General features: G+C 36.0%; 1 protein-coding gene across 1 annotated transcript in view; it reads right to left on the bottom strand.

The window, feature by feature from the left end:
- DCDC1 (doublecortin domain containing 1) overlaps positions 1-17,935 on the bottom strand; it is a 79,225-nt gene that overhangs the window by 54,577 nt on the left and 6,713 nt on the right. The window lies entirely within an intron of this gene.

Raw genomic sequence — 17,935 nt, 5'->3', positions numbered from 1 at the left:
TAGGCCTCTTGGCAAAGACTTGGAAGAGGGTCTTTGTTGTCTGCAGTTGAATCTAATCCCGAAACTCCTGATATTCCTTGAACTAAACTGCTTTCCAGAAAAGCAAGTTAGCTAGTTAGCAAGTTGCTAGACTTATTGTTAACTAAGCATATGGAAGAATGAAAGAACTATAATTTAAACTCACAAGTATTATGGAGAAATACATACCTATAATACATAAGATCATGTCTTTCTCTCCCACTTTCTAGTTATGGGACCATGAGTATTATAGCCTTTCTGTGCTTTAATCCTCCCATTTGCAAAACTGGTTATCTACATGGTTATAAGGATTAAATAAATAAAATGGTGAACATGAAAGCATCCGGCACAGTGCTTGGCATATGGTAGACATTCATGAAGTGTTAGGTGAATTTGAATCTATATCAAAATAAGAAAATGTATCTCTTTCTCCATACTTTAATAAGGAAAGGTGCTATTCTTTGCCCAGCACTCCTCTGGTATTCCAATTGAAGACCAAAGGGCTGTTGGCCTTCACACTACCCCTCTCCCTTTAAGCTTCTCACAGCAGGAGGAACAAGGTTCTCTCAGGCTTCTATAACAACCACTGTTTGTTCAGGTCCTTCATAGGTTGAATCTTCCTAATTGAGGAATGCTTATAAGTGAAAAACTCTAGCTGTGTACAGCAAGGCAAAATTATGATTACAAAGTAAATCACCTTGCAGAATGAAATCGTTTGACTGCCCTGGTGTGTTTATTATATAGTCCAATTATTAAAAACTAAGAAAATTTGCATCAAACTATAACTCTTGAAATATAGAAATAGTTTTACTTTTTACTTATGCATGATTACAATCCTAATCTTCACTAAAAGAGGCAATCATTTGAGTGATGGTATAGTTTTACTTTCCATGTAAAATAGTTTCAGGATGCTTTTTGGTGGAATGAATTATATAAGTGTGAAATCACTACCATTATTAAATGCAATATTTCTTCTATAATGTTACTATAAAAACAGTGTTATCCTCACTAAAAGTAGAACATATAATAGGTTAAGTAGAATATGCAGAATAGAATAAGTTTGCAGATATCATTCATGCACATTACTAATTAAATGAAAACTAATTGTTAATTAGAGATTAAAGAAATAAAAATGTGTTAATTTTAATTTGACTGACACTACTATGGTATTTTAGTGAAGTACAGGTAAAGGCACTGCCTTATGTTTTATTAACACATGCATAGTTTATTTACTGACACACTGAAAAACCACTATTTTTTTTACTTCCATCTCTTAATCATTTTACATGAATAGAAGCTCTCACTCATGCCCACCCCTAGATCTGCTCTTCCACCCTTTTTTTAAAAAAGGCATTCAAGCACACAGTGGTTATAGGCCTGGACTCCGGAGCCAGAGTGTCTGGGATTACATCCCCGCTGCCCACTTACTAGCTGTGACACTTTGGACAAGTCACATAACATCTTTCTGCATCAGTTTCTTCATTTGTAAGAAAGGGTTAAGAATAGTACCCACTTCATAAAGTTGATGTGCTCACACATAGCAGGTAAAATGTGTCAGCTACAGAAGAGAAAAGGTTTGATGGTCTTCAGGTTGGGGTACTAACTACCAATAATAAAACAGTACATGGGGCTTTCCAAGGGGCAAGTAAGTGTGGATAGTTATAAGCAAATCAATGTCCAGATCCTTGCCTTCCATATATATGTTTTCTTAAAGAAAGCCTAAAAAAGACTTTCAAGCATAAAAGATAAAATTCTGTAGAAGAAATGCAGTGGAAATAAAAGTTTGCGGAGAGGGGCGCCTGGGTGGCTCAGCTGGTTAAGTGTCTGCCTTCAGCTCAGGTCATGATCCCAGGGTCCTGGGATCGAGTCCTGCATTGGGCTCCCTGCTCAGTGGGAGTCTGCTTCTCCCTCTGTCCCTCACACTGCTCCTGAGCTCTCTCTCTCTCAAATAAATAAAATCTTAAAAAAAAAAAAAAAAGAAAGAAACAGCTGTACTTTAAAACTAACCAATGAGAAAAAAGATGTGAGCACGCACATGCATAAGTGCCATGTCATCCCCTACCCAAAAATGTACCCAGGTCTCTAGATCTAACTTCTAGTTTGTGAGAAATACTGGAGGTAGAAAAACGTGTTAAATGACATGACACTGAAAATAAAGATGGAGAAATGTTACAGGTGAAAAGAGACTAAGAATTATATCAACCAAACACAATTTATAAACCTTGTTTAGATCCCAATTTGAACAAACTAACTTTTTTTTTTAGATTTTATTTATTTGACAGAGAGAGAGACAGCAAGAGAGGGAACACAAGCAGGGGGAGTGGGAGAGGGAGAAGCAGGCTTCCCGCAGAGCAGGGAGCCCGATGCGGGGCTCGATCCCAGGACCCTGGGATCATGACCTGAGCCAAAGGCAGACGCTTAATGACTGAGCCACCCAGGCACCCCAAACAAACTAACTTTAATAAGACAAATTTTTGAGGCAATTGTTGACATTTGAACACAAACTGGGTATTATAGATACTAAGGAAATTATTTTATTGGGTATGAATAAATGGTATTGTTATATATATTATCTGTTAAAAGTTTATTGGGCATATTTGTCTTCATAAGTTATTTGCTATTGGGTACAACACTCAGTTTTGGATATTATGGGTAATGGTATTATGGCAAATAGGGGTGCCTGTGTGGCTCTGTTGATTAGGCATCTGACTCTTGATTACAGCTGGGGTCGTGATCTCAGGGTTGTGGGATTGAGCCCATGTCAGGCTCTGCTTGTGCTCTCTCGCCCTTCCTCTAAATAAATAAATAAATAAATAAATAAAATCGTAAAAAAAATGGCACATAAAATAACAATTTTATGCTTGTGATTTAAAAAAATATATTATCTGTTAGAAATAAAAACCAAAGTGGTTTTTTTAAAAAAGATTTTATTTACTTATTTGAGAGAGAGTGCGGGTGCGCAAGGGGGAGGGGCAGAGGGAGAGGAGAAGCAGACTCCCCGCTGAGCAGAGCCTGTTGTGAGGCTACATCCCAGGACCCTGGGATCATGACCCGAGCTAAAGCAGATGATTAATCGACTGAGCCACCCAGATGCTCAACATTTCTTATGAGTGTCATCATCCCATTTGTTTTTTTATCTTGTATAGCAGAATTGAATATTCAAACTCACATTATATGGTGCTTCTAGTGGGCTGGAGATAGAAGGAAAGGAAAGCACTCATGTGGCAGAAAGATATAAAGCAAGAAGACAAGAAGTATGGAAATACCATCATCTTAAAAGGCTTCACATCTGGTAATTCCACTACTGGGTATTTACCCAATATATACCCAAAGAAGACACTAATTTGAAAAGAAAAAATGAAGCCCTATGTTTATTATAGCAATTATTTACAATAGCCAAAGTATGGAAGTGCCCATCCATAGGTGAATGGATAAAAATCTATCCATAGATTAATGGATTAAAATATGGAATGGATATTACTTTATATATATATAAAGGAATATTGCTCAGCCATAAAAATGAATGAAACCTTGCCATTTGCAACGACATGGATGGACCTAGAGGATATTAATGCTAAGTGAAATCAGTCAGTCAGAGAAAGAAGAACATATGATTTCACTCATATATGGAATTTAAGAAACAAAACAGGGAGGCCTGGATGGCTCAGTCAGTGGAGCATGTGACTCTTGATCTCGGGGTCATGAGTTCAAGCCCCAGGTTGAGCATAGAGAGTACTTAAAAGAAAAAAAAAGAAACAAAACAAATGAACAAAGGAAAAAGAGTCAAACAAAAATACAGACTCTTAAATACAGAGAACAAACTGGTGGTTGCCAGAGTGAGGTAGGTGGAAGTATGGGTGAAAGAAATGAAGGGGATTAAAAGTACAGTTAACTTGATGAGCACTCAGAAATATATACAATTGTTACATCATTATAATGTAAACCTGAAACTAATCTAACTGTATATTAATTATACTTGAATTTAAAAAAACATTACTACTTACATTAGCACTCAAAAATGAAATATTGAACTCTGAAACAAATAATACATTATATGTTAAAAAAAAAAGAAGAAGATAGCAGGAAGGGAAAAATGAAGGGGGGAAATTGGAGGGGGACACGATCCATGAGAGACTATGGACTCTGAGAAACAAACTGAGGGTTCTAGAGGGGAGAGGGGTGGGGGCAATGGTTAGCCTGGTGATGGGTATTAAAGAGGGCACATACTGAATGGAGCAATGGGTGTTATACGCAACCAATGAATCATGGAACACTACATCAAAAACCAATGATGTAATGTATGGTGATTAACATAACATCATTAAAAAAATGAAATATTGAAGTATAAATCTAATAAAATATGTACAAGATCTATATGAGAAATACCTAAAAAGCCCAGAAATAGATCCACATAAGAATAGACCCACACACTGGGGAGGGTATGTGCTCTGGTAAGCGCTGTGAATTGTGCAAGACTGTTGAATCTCAGATCTGTACCTCTGAAACAAATAATGCAATATATGTTAAGGAAAAAAAAAAAAGAAGAAGAAGAAGGTAGCGGGAGGGGAAGAATGAATCGGGGGAAATCGGAGGGGTAGACGAACCATGAGAGACGATGGACTCTGAAAAACAAACTGAGGGTTCTAGAGGGGAGGGGGGTGGGAGGATGGGTTAGCCTGGTGGTGGGTATTGAGGAGGGCACATTCTGCATGGAGCACTGGGTGTTATGCACAAACAATGAATCATGGAACACTACATCTAAAACTGATGCTGTAATGTATGGGGATAATATAAGAATAAAAAAAAAATTAAAACTCAAAAAAAAAAAAAAAAAAAGAATAGACCCACAATTATCTTTGACAAAGGAACGAAGTCAATACAATGGCATAAAGATAATCTTTTCAACAAGTAGTACTAGAGCAACTGGACATGCACTTGAAAACAAAACAAAAAAAAGAATCTAAACACAGACCTCATATCCTTCACAAACATTAGCTCAAAATGAATCAAACTAAATGTAAAACAAAACTATAAAACTCCTAGAATATGAAATAGGGGAAAACATAGATGGCCTTGGGTATGGCAATGACTTTTTAGCTATAGCACCAAAGGCACAATCCATGAAAGAAATTATAGACTAGACTACTTCATTAAAATTAAAAACTTCTGGGGCGCCTGGGTGGCTCAGTTGGTTAAGCGACTGCCTTCGGCTCAGGTCATGATCCTGGAGTCCTGGGATCAAGTCCCGCATCGGGCTCCCTGCTCAGCAGGGAGCCTGCTTCTCCCTCTGACCCTCCCCCCTCTCATGTGCTCTCTGTCTCTCTCATTCTCTCTCTCTCAAATAAATAAATAAATCTTTAAAAAAAAAAAAAAAGATAAAATTAAAAACTTCTGGGACACCTGGCTGGCTCAGTCGGTAGAGCATGAGACTCTTGATCTTGGGGTCGTGAGTTCAAGCCCCATGTTAGGTGTACAGGTTACTTAAAAATAAAATCTTTTTTTTTTAAAGATTTTATTTATTTATTTGACAGAGAGAGACACAGCGAGAGAGGGAACACAAGCAGGGGAAGTGGGAGAGGGAGAAGCAGACTCCCCACTGAGCAGAGAGCCCTATGCGGGGCTCGATCCCAGGACCCTGAGATCATGACCTGAGCCGAAGGCAGACGCTTAACAACTGAGCCACCCAGACACCCCTAAAAATAAAATCTTAAAAAAAATTAAAACTTCTGCTCACTAAAAGACAGCATCAAGAGAATGAGAAGACAAGCCACAAATTGGGAGAGAATATTTACAAAAGGTATATCTGATAAACGACTGTTATCCAAAATATAAAAATCACTCTTAAAACTCAAGCAATAAGAAAACAACCTGATTAAAAGGGGTCCAAGACTTTGAATCTGACCAAATAAGATATACAGATGGCAAATAAGCATATGAAAAGACGCTCCACATCATATGACATCAGGGAAATGCGAACTACACCAACACTGAGGTACCTCTTCGCACCTAGTAGAATGACCAAAATCCACAACACTGACAACACCAAATACTGACAAGAACGTGGAGGAACAGGAATTCTCACTCATTGCTGGTGAGAATGCAAAAATGATACAGCCACTTTGGAAGACAGTTTGGTGGTTTCTTAGAAAAGTAAACATACTTTTACCACATGATTCAGCAATCGTGCTTCTTGGTATCTATTAAAGGATTTGAAAACTTATGTCCACACAAAAAACCTGCACCTGGATGTTGATAGCAGCTTTACTCATAATTGCTAAATTTTGAAAGCAACTAAGATGTTCTGAATTCAGTGGGTACATGAAAAACTATGAAATGATATATTGAGCACTGGGTGTTATATGCAACTGATGAATCACGAAATGCTACCTCTGAAACTAATAATATACTATATATTAACTAAATTGAATTTAAATTAAAAAATTAAAAAAAATTTTAATTAAAAAACAAGTAATAAAAATTAAATAAAATAAATGAGCTACTATGTCATGAAAAGACAGGGAGGGACCTTACTATTAAGTGAAAGAAGCCAATCTGAAAAGTCCATGTACTCTATGATTCTAACTACATGACATTCTGGAAAAGGCAAAACTGTGGAGCCATTAAAATGATCAGTGGTTGTTAGGGGCATGGGGAGGTAGGAATAAATAGAGCACAGAAGACTTTTATGGTAGTGAAAATATCTTATATGAAACCATAATGATGGATACATTTGTCCAAGCCCTTAGAATACACAATGCCAAGAGTGAACCCTGTGTAAACTATGGACTCCAGCTGATTATGATGTGTCAATGTAGGTTTATCAATTGTAACGAATATACCTCTGGTGGAGGATATTGACAATGGGGGTGACTATGTATGTGTGGGGGTAGGGGTTTTATGGGAAATCTCTATACCTTTCCTTCAATTTTGCCATGAATCTTAAACTGCTCTAAAAAATTAAAGTCTTAATTTTAAAAAAGGCTTCAGGTCATTGTTCTCTAGTTTCCAGCAGAGATAGCTTGTACATATTTAATGAACCAAGCATCAGATTTAACCTCCAAAGGCCAGTCCCAAGCAATGCATATTTGGAAATCCTTAGGTAGAGCTCTTGGCTATATTTCACCTAGTCAGAACGTATATCTGTCCACTGAGGACTACTGTAGCATTCTAGCAGTGGAATACCGTACTTCTTGTCACCTGATTTGGCCTCATTGATTTAATTTCCATTAACTTCTCCCCAATGCTGAAACAATGTCTCTGTACCACAGTGGAAGTCATTATACTTTGTGGTTGCTCTCAGGTATATTAAAATACTGTCAAGATAATGATCTTATTAGGAGACGTGTGGAAGGCTACCTTTTCAGATATCTTACTTTGTAAAGGCTCATCTCCCACACAGTTTGTCCAAAAGGCTGATTACTCAATTCACTGAAGGAAGACACTTGATTTCTTCATGAAATGTACTTTTTGGTGTTGTATAAACATGTAAAATATGTATTAATCACCTAGATTGCTAATTATTATTAAAATGACATTTTCAGCAATAGAAATATAGCTTACTGTGGAACAGTCTATTTTTCTAATTTTATAATAGTTGTATTTCAGAGGAAACCTGTTTTATCAAAATTTGTTTTATAAAAATAATTGTTCAATTGGGAAAAAAAGTTGGAGGGTTAAGTACTCGAGTCCCAGACTCTCAAGTAAGTTATTTTTCCTGCTGGAATGTTTTATTCTAATAGCAATAATTATACAACTATACAAACTAAATGTACTAGGATAAATCCAGCCATCCAGGTTTTGCCTTATTCTATGCTACCAGAACTATGGTTAGCAGAACAGTTGTTGCATATTCTTATTACTTTATTATCCTGTCACCCATTGTTATGATAAATCAAGTTTACTTAAACATAAAGAAGGCATCTTTGTGGTCTTCCATATGTGTTCTCCCTAAAACCACTTTGCTAATTCCTGATCCCACCATTATTCCATTCAAACCATCAAATATTTATTAAGTACTAACTATTCCCAGGCTTTAAATAGACAATGAATTCAATGTTGAACAAGACAACATTACTTCTCCATTAGCTAAATTTTCATTAATGAATATAAACACAATTTTAATTAACTTGTCCTATTAAAAACAATTTGATGATAATTGGAGTTATTACTGAAATACCCATATTAAGATTAGAGAAAAAAGTCTAAAAAAAGAAAAGTCTCTTATAATCTCTTACCCTTGGAGTTAGCCACTATTATAATTTTTGAATATTTGTCTTCAGGCTTTCATCTATGATTTTACAGAGATACAATCTTTTCTCTTTTTTTTAAGATTTATTTATTTGAGAGAGAAAGCATGTGAGTGAGCACGAGCACGGGGAGGGGCAGAGGAAGAGAATCTTTAAGCCAACTCCCCGCTGAGCGTGGAGCCCCACATGAGGCTGGATCTCATGACCCAGGAGATCATGACCTGAGTCAAAACAAAGAGTTGGACGCTTAACCAACTAAGCCACCTAGGTGCCCTGAGATATAGTCTTTTCTTTATTTTTTATTATTTTTTAAAGATTTTATTTATTTATTTGACAGAGAGAGAGAGTGAGCACACAAGCAGGGGGATTGGCAGGCAGAGGGAGAGGGAGAAGCAGGCTCCCTGCCAAGCAGGGAAACCAATGTAGGGCTCGATCCCTGGACCCTGGGATCATGACCTGAGCGGGAGGTATACACCTAAACGACCAAGCCACCCAGGCAAATCTATAACCTTTTCTTTAAACAAAGTGTGACCATATTAAATATATAGTTTATGTACACTTGTGTTCACTGAATGAGAATATTTTTATGTTATTAAATACTTGTTGAAAACATAATTTTTTATTTTTTAAATATCCTAGCTAGTTGCTCCAAATGCTTCCTATTGTAAATAAAGCTCTGGTTTCCATGCACCTTTGACCGTACCACAGAAAAGTTCCTAACTAAAAGAAGCTTTAGAAGTTAAATTCCCAGATCAAAGTGTATGAACAATTTTAAGGCTGTTGATGTGTATTTCCAAATTGGATTTCTTTTTAGAAATGTACCGATTTCTGGGGCGCCTGAGTGGGTCAGTCATTGGGCGTCTGCCTTCGGCTCAGGTCATGATCCCAGGGTCCTGGGATCGAGCCCCGCATCAGGCTCCCTGCTTGGCGGGAAGCCTGCTTCTCCCTCTCCCACTCCCCCTGCTTGTGTTCCTTCTCTTGCTGTGTCTCTCTCTGTCAAATAAATAAATAAAATCTTAAAAAAAAAAAAAAAGAAATGTACTGATTTCTAAAGCTACCAAAAAATAGCATATGAACACCCATATAGTAGTACCCATTACTAGAATAAAATATTATCTCTTTACCAGACCAATTGTAGAGTTATTTTCTAACTGGTAGTGAAAATTTAATTTTTAAAACTATCATTATTTAAAGTTTTCATCATATTAATACTCGAGGAATATTAAGGGATAATCAGAGAGATTTTTATGGACTATAAATTATTTTTAATTCTACTTAGAAGCCAGTCATTTAAAAGAAGAAATTCCTAAAATATAAAACATATATGTTAAACTTCTAGATATTTTAAAGATAACTGAGTTCAAAATATCTAATTAGCCCAATACCCCCTTTCCCATATACTTATGAGAACATATCCAATTATCTTCAAAAAGGCAATTAAAATTACTATTAATAATCTTAATACTAGGACATGTTATAATTCATTTGATAATTACATTTCCCACAAAGATACTGTCAACATAAACTGTGAAACTGCAGATCCATCCTATTTACAAGTAGCAAAGACAATATGCTCACTATTCTGTTGTACTTAAATGTTGTATTGCAGTTTTTCTTAACAGGTAATACGTGACATGAAACATGTCTGATTTTATGCTTCATAACTTCCATTCTGATGTTTAACATTAAGAAATTATATTTATGTATCACACATGTCAGAAAATAATTTAAATAAACTAAGAAAAATAATAATAACCATGCCTTTCATTTCACATGCAAAATATAAATCTTTTATTCATAGATATCAAAGTACCATCTGCAATCAGAAATGCAAACCATTTATATTTTCTGATTTATGTAGCTAACATTAAATATCTAAGTGCTCTTGTTTTATATTTTCAGAAATTTATGAATCAAAATATTAAGTCATAAAAATAAAAATCAAGAGACTACCTTTTAAGATTGACTCATGAGGGTTTTTTTGGTTTGTTTTTTTAAAGATTTTATTTATTTGACAGAGAGAGAGACACAGCAAGAGGGGGAACACAAGCAGGGGGAGTGGGAGAGGGAGAAGTAGGCTTCCCGCTGAGCAGGGAGCCCGATGTGGGGCTTGATCCCAGGACCCTGGGATCATAACCTGAGCCGAAGGCAGACGCTTAATGATTGAGGCACCCAGGGCCCGACTCATGAGTTTTAAAAATTCATTGTTCTAGGGGCTCTTGGGTGGCTCAGTTGGTTAAGCATCTGCCTTCGGCTCAGGTCATGATCCCAGGGGCCTGGGATGGAGCCCTGCATGGAGCCCAACATAGCATCGGGCTCCCTGCTTGGTGGGGAGCCTGCTTCTCTCTCTCCCTCTGCCATTCCCCCTGCATGTGCTCTCTGGCTCTATCTCTCTGTCAAATAAATAAATAAAATCTTTTTTAAAAATTCATTATTTCTATTCTTTATTCTGATTTTTATAACAAGGAAAAAAATGTAATTATTTTGATTTTAAAAACATACACTGGAAAAGGTGCTATTTAAACCAGGCTGAAGTTTACATTATTTATTGCTATTTTTCTTAAAAAATAGGCATTAGAATAAATATTTTTCTAAGCTTCAAAATAAATACAGTACATAGTTCTGGCATATTTATTTTTTTTGAAGAGGTGCTCTGAATCTTAGACAACATAAATACTAGGCAGTGTGGTGGTTGCCATAGTAACAAATAAATAGCATAAAAATACGTTCCATTTTTCAAATGTATACACTTTTTTCATAAATATGCATATTTTATAGGTAAAGGATTATTCAGCTCTTGCTTTACCTTCCCTTTGAGAGAGAGAAACATCTAATTCTTTAGAAATAAAAGATTATCATGCAGCAGTAGAGTAGCCTCAAAAAAGTTTTAAAATGCCATATGGGAAATCTTAAGGTTTTTATGTCAATTTTCCAAAATGAAGATAGGAAAAAAAACTCCTTTCATTTTAGATTACTTTAATGGTCAGTTCTTAAGGTAAGGATAAAATTGCATAAAATTCTTTTCCTCCCAAGCATGAAATTCCCTTTTATTTTGCATAAGTTTTATTATTGCCATGCATTAAATGTAGCACTTGACCATGGAAAGCTGAAAGCTCTGTTGATCACAAAGAAGCCCAAGAAGTTTAATACTAACCTATGAGCTACTACGTGAATAAATGATCTGAAAATACTTATGCCAATGTGCTAAATTGGATTTCATAGAGTTCTTTCCTTTCTCCTCTCCCTTCACTAAAATACAATCTTCCTGTTTACAGATATCCCAGTAGTCACAAAAAGGATATTGATAAAGTGTTCTGAGTTTTATACTTACAGCTAAAGAGGATTTACCATACATTTTATAGGGTTGGAGAGGGGTGGTGTGATAGGCCATGATGTCAAATTTGAAATCTATTGAAAGTTACTGAGGTAAGCCAACCAAAACAGAACAGGAAGATTGCTCAATTATTACTGGGAGACAAATCCTTCAAATCCAATTACAGTAATTTGGACTTCCAATTTGTTTCAGTAACAGCTATCATGTAACATTCTCTTAGAGTGAGAATTCAAAATTTTAAAAGATCACCATCTAGGCAGAGTGCCAAATAAGAGGTGACAAAGCAGTGCCGTGGGGCTTACCTTGTGCTAACTCCTTGATGGAAAAGCCATGTGCTGTAATGGCTGAGGAAGACTGAACTAGCCTGTGAGAGCACCATCCTCATCACGCATAGGTATGATCCCACTTATTCTTACTGAAGAGAAATCAAGTTTTTTCTTGGGGGAGATAGTAAATTTAAACTTTAAGAAGTCCGAAAAATGAATTAAGATATTAGTCAACTTTTATGACTATTGGAATAGAATAAGTTACACAGATGATGTGACTAGTGCAAAAGGAAAAAAAAAATCTTGTCAGTCCTCTTTCCTCCCAATCTTTTAAGCTATATCCCTCTCCTTTCACTGTCTTAAAATGGCGGGATAATATCCCTGGAGACTAGAAAAGGGAAAACATACCCATCTTTAAAACAAGAGAAACATGATTTGGCAATTAGACAGCTTAGTTTAACCTGGGAACATGCAATAACAAATTAAACAACCAATTAGTAACACCCAGAAGGGCATAAAATACTGGAAAACAACCAACATAATATCTCAAAGGCCACATATGCCAAATGAACTTAATATCTTTTTTTTCTGATAGAATGGGACAGGTCATATTGTCAAGTAAGAAGTGAATAGTGTAGTCTATTTCAGGGTTGTAAGACTTTTTATTCTATTCTCCAATTCAGGGTAAGCAAAAACGGTTAAGAAGAAAAGAATGTAAAAACTGTCTTCATTGCTAAACCAATGACTATTGACACACTTCCTCTCTCCTGAGGATCTGTTTCAGAACTCTTTATTGATGACTAGTCAAGAATCTTGACCTCTTTTTTTTTTAAGATTTTATTTATTTATTTGACAGAGAGAGACACAGTGAGAGAGGGAACACAAGCAGGGTGGGTAGGAGAGGGAGAAGCAGGATCCCTGCCGAGCAGGGAGCCCCATGCAGGGCTTGATACCAGGACCCTGGGATCATAACCCAAGCCAAAGGCAGATGCCCAATGACTGAGCCACCCAGGCGCCCCAATCTTGACCTCTTTTATATTTAGCTCCACCATGTCAGATCCCTGAGATGTTTCAAAATTTTAAAGTTTATTTCCTTAGTTTTCTTTCCAATTTGTTGACCCTTCTTTTCCCTAGGGATCTTAAATGGCTTGTTGCTTCAACTAAGTGATGCTGCATTGGGACAAGATATAAATCCATTTTAGGTAGAAATTTTGAGAAGGAAAGAGGGAATGCTTTGTGAATAAAATTAAAAGGATTTTCTATGACTAGAGAAAGTGATAAGTAATGGAATGGTATTTAAATAGAAGTGCTCATAAAAACACTCAAAACTTGAATAGTGTGAAGAACTGCTGTTATTTGGTTAGAAAAGGGAGATATGTAAAGAAGATCAAGTGTGTGGAGTCAAGAAATGAACCCAATTTTCAAGGAGAGAAGTCTCTGTGTCATATGACCAACTAATTACACAAATGGGTCAGAAGAATAACTATGGTGGAAAGAGGCACCAGTTGAAAAAGGAAGTAAAAAATCTGGTCTCTAATACAGAATCAGACAAGAAGCAACTGCTATGTTGAACTAAGCTGCCTATTGTACTAGGAGAATTGTTGTTCCTCATTATGTAATTAATACCCTTGTTTTTCCAGCTTCTGTTACTATTTACATTTATATACCTTAGGAAGAAAAAAATCTGATCCCTGAATTGTTTGTTTGACCCTAACTATTTTTCTAACCCTAAATAGCATGTAAACAATCAACCAGAGATGCTCCCAAGTTAGAAAGTGTCCCTGGGACATTATCTATGCGGGTAATCAAGAAGGAAATGGGGCGGGGTGCATGGTGGCTCAGTTGGTTGAGCATTAGACTCTTTTGATTTCGGTTTGGGGCATGGTCTTGGGGTCCTGGGATTGAGCCCCACCTCAAGCTCAGCGGGGAGTCTGCTTGAGGATTTTCTCCCTCCGCCCCTCCCTGCTCTCTAAAATAAATAAATCTTAAAAAAAAAAAAAAGAAGGAAATGGGAGCAAGTAACAACTCCAACCTTCCTCTCCTGCACTCTCCCAACACAAACCAGTCACATCCCTCTCTTCCACTCTCACAATATTCCAGAATGTTTCTACATTATGAAAAAGTTTTGCCAGATAAAACTGACTTCATTTTATTACTAACAAATACTAAAAACAGGGGGGAATACTTATATTTCCCAAGCAAGGACCATAATCAATAATTTATTTTAATAGCTGAAGAAAAAATAAAGAAAATAATCATGTAGATTCAGAAAACATGAAGGCAGTGCAGTGGAAAGGAAAGACCTCTGGAACTAACCCAAGAAATTCTAGGGTTGTGATCTTAGTTTTGAGCAGGGCCTGGGGCAAATCCTAAACTTTCTTGGGCTCATTTTCCCTAAGAAAAGACAAGGAAGAATGATAGCACAGGGGAACTCTATAAAGTTCTTCTATCTGTATAGTTTTAGCCATTTAGTGGAAGAGCTTTCACATATGGGAGCTAAGGCAGTGTGACAGAAAATGCATAATAGGTGGACTCAGCTAACTTGAGTTTGAATCTTGCCTCCGCCCTTCCTCAGTCTTATTTCCCTATGTGTATGACAATAGCATCTGCCTTACCTACCTTATAGAACTGTTATATAGATCAAATAAGGAAATATAAATAATGTGTGAAAGTGTTAATCATAAACATTAGACCTCATTTTTGTATTTAGTTCTGCATCTTGCACTAAGAAAGAAATTTTAGAAAAGGTAGAATGTGTTCCAGAGACTCCTTATTATCAGAGAAGATGTAATATTTATAATTTACAATTTAGGAGTGTCTGTTTCCTCAGCTATTGATTTGCTAAGAGTGTCACAGTTGGACAGCCCAGGTTCCTATGAACTCAGGTGTTACAGGAAAAATACATAAGATTTCAAAACCAATTATAAGTAGAGACTTTGGCTCAAAGTCAAATAGCTATGTTGGTTAGTGGTATGTTAGACATAGAAAGAAAGGGGGGGGAGTAGAAAGATAGGAAAAGGAGAATTGGCTGTGCTGTAGAAAGAATCAACTTGACGTCTAGACTAACACTAAGATAAGGAATATGAGCAGAAAGGAGTTGAGGGCATTGGAAATCACCATTTTGATTATATAAAGTGTGCTAGTTGGAACTGTCTTATAGATGAAGGAAGTCCCGGTAGAAAAAATAAACTGGAAGGTCATCAGATGTAAAGAATAACATATTTGGAAAGCTTAGCCAGTAAAAATATTATGAAACTGGGCTTCTAAATGTAAGGATCTCAACCTTTTTTACTCATAATTTGCTTTTATCATTACGCTATCTGAATTTTCACTGAGTAAATATGTAATGAATTTCAGATGGCTCTCCTCAAGTTTCCAGAACACAAAAAGTTCATTTGTGAAGGCCTGGCACTTTTACTTGATATATATAAAATGAGAAAATATATATACACACATATATATATGTACACAATATATACACACACACATTATATAAATATATATAATCAAATATAAAATAAGGAGAATGATTCCTAAGATGCATATACTCAGTTTTATTGATTTATAATCATATTATCATATAGATTATGACCTTCATAAATAAAGATGGATCCAGGAAGGCATGCCTCTCTAAGAGATGTACGCCATGGAGCAAACCACAGCAAAGAGGTAAAAAAGACAGGACTGACACAAGACACAGCATCATTAGTGCAATGAAATTCAACTCCATTCATTAAATATGTACTGATAACCAACTAAAACCTATGATTAGAGAGATATCAAAATATAAATTAATTATTTTGGTAAAATTAATCCAAATATATTTCTTTTTTTTTAAAAGATTTTATTTATTTATTTGAGACAGAGAGAATGAGAGACAGAGAGCATTAGAGGGAGGAGGGTCAGAGGGAGAAGCAGACTCCCCGCCGAGCAGGGAGCCCGATGCGGGACTCAATCCCGGGACTCCAGGATCATGACCTGAGCCGAAGGCAGTCGCCTAACTAACTGAGCCACCCAGGCGCCCCCAAATATATTTCTAATCATTTCAAATGGTGTAAGCTTGCCAATTCTCCTTGTACTAAAGATTCTCATCTAGTTTTTGGACCAATTTTTGCTCCAAAAGTCCAAGGCTGGGGAACCAAGTAACAATAGCACATGAGTCCTAACAACAGCTGAAGCAAGACATTGGGGAATTAGCATTTACCATGGACTGGGGCTAAAAGAATTGTTAACAGAGGACCTAGAGAAATCTTCTTTTACATCTTGTTATACTTTCTTATTTCTTTTGCAGGATTACCTCACTTTAACCTAGGACTAACATAAGATCTATTTCTTTTTTTTTTTTTAAAGATTTTTTCTTTATTTATTTGAGAGAGAGAGTGAGAGAGAGAGAGAGCACAAGACGGGGGAGCGGGAGAGGGAGAAGCAGACTCCCTGCTGAGCAGGGAGCCCAATGCGGGACTCGATCCCGGGACTCCAGGATCATGACCTGAGCTGAAGGCAGTCGCTTAACCAACTGAGCCACCCAGGCGCCCAAGATCTATTTCTAAGTATATCTTTCACTGTATTGATATACCTGAATATTGTATATATGCATATTAACAAATTCACTATCTCATTTTTTAAAGGTTTTATTTATTTTATTTATTTTTTTAAAAGATTTTATTTATTTATTTGACAGAGACAGAGATAGCGAGAGCAGGAACACAAGCAGAGGGAGTGAGAGAGGGAGAAGCAGGCTTCCTGCTGAGCAGGGAGCCCGATGTGGGACTCGATCCCAGGACCCTGGGATCATGACCTGAGCCGAAGGCAGATGCTTAACGACTGAGCCACCAAGGCACCCCTAAAGGTTTTATTTTTAAATAATCTCTACACCCAACATGGGGCTCAAATTCACAATCCTGAGGTCAAGAGTCACATGCTCTACCAACTGAGCCAGCCAAGCACCCCAACCATCTCATTGTTTAAATTAGATTTTTAAAATGCTAAATTTAAATGATATGTGTACATTGTACTATGGAATAATTTTTCCTTTTCTTGTACTGAAATAAGAAAAGTAATTTATGTTACCCCAAATCAAAATAAAAACTAAAAATTAAGTTAATATTCATAGAGACTAACACTGCAGATCAGGATTTATATTACAAAGACAAAAATCACATAGTGTTTCAAATTAATATATCTGTCTTTCTCTAATGCTCCTGCTTCACCTGCAGCACATCAGACAAGGTAATAATTTATGATAATCATATGAAAATATACAATTAATATTCATCACCTCTCATTCCTCATCACTTTAGATGATCAGTAATGCAGAGTGAAAATGCTGTCAGATTTCTAATTGCTTTGTAATGGGCTTGAAACAGGGAAATCATTAAAGGCAAACAATCTGTCATTTGTCTGTTACTTTATCTATCACACAAAAAAACTCATTAAAGAAATTGCTAATGAACTACAAAAGACTATACTCATGGTGCTTCTACAGTAGATTAACAAGTATTACTATGAATTGCTTAAAATATTTTAAAAATATGATATTTTTTGGAAATTTATCAGAAAACATCTTCAGTATATTTTTTAAGCCGTATGGTTTCATTATTTTGGCATCTAATCCATCATTGCAAAGTCCCTTTAGCATGTAAGATTTGTTTTTCATCAGTCTCTAAATAATTCAACTGAAAGGTTTCAAGAAGAGGCTGAAATGCTAAATGTGTTTATCACTAGTAAATTGACACAAGTAAAAAAATAGTACTATAATAACAACCCTAATGCTAAGTAAAGAATATATTTCAAAATTTGATTTTTACTCTCATAATTCCATGGATTTTGAACTGTTGAAGTTGCAATGTTTCATTTATCTTAATGCTATCATTATACAAAAATTATATCCAACTATTAAAATTGACCATAATATTATTAACCTCTGCATAACATTAACTAATTTGAAATTTTGAAGATATTAACCAATACTAAAATGTTTCATAATATTATATCAAATAATTTTGGAGGGGTAAACAAACCATTTCTTTAAATGATCACATCCAATTTTATATGTCTTTATCAGTGCTACC

This window comes from Neomonachus schauinslandi, chromosome 11, assembly GCF_002201575.2.
Source record: "Neomonachus schauinslandi chromosome 11, ASM220157v2, whole genome shotgun sequence".
In the NCBI taxonomy this organism is placed as follows: Eukaryota; Metazoa; Chordata; class Mammalia; order Carnivora; family Phocidae; genus Neomonachus; species Neomonachus schauinslandi.
Note: the sequence above shows the minus strand (reverse complement) of the source record. Positions and strands in the feature narration are given on the sequence as shown.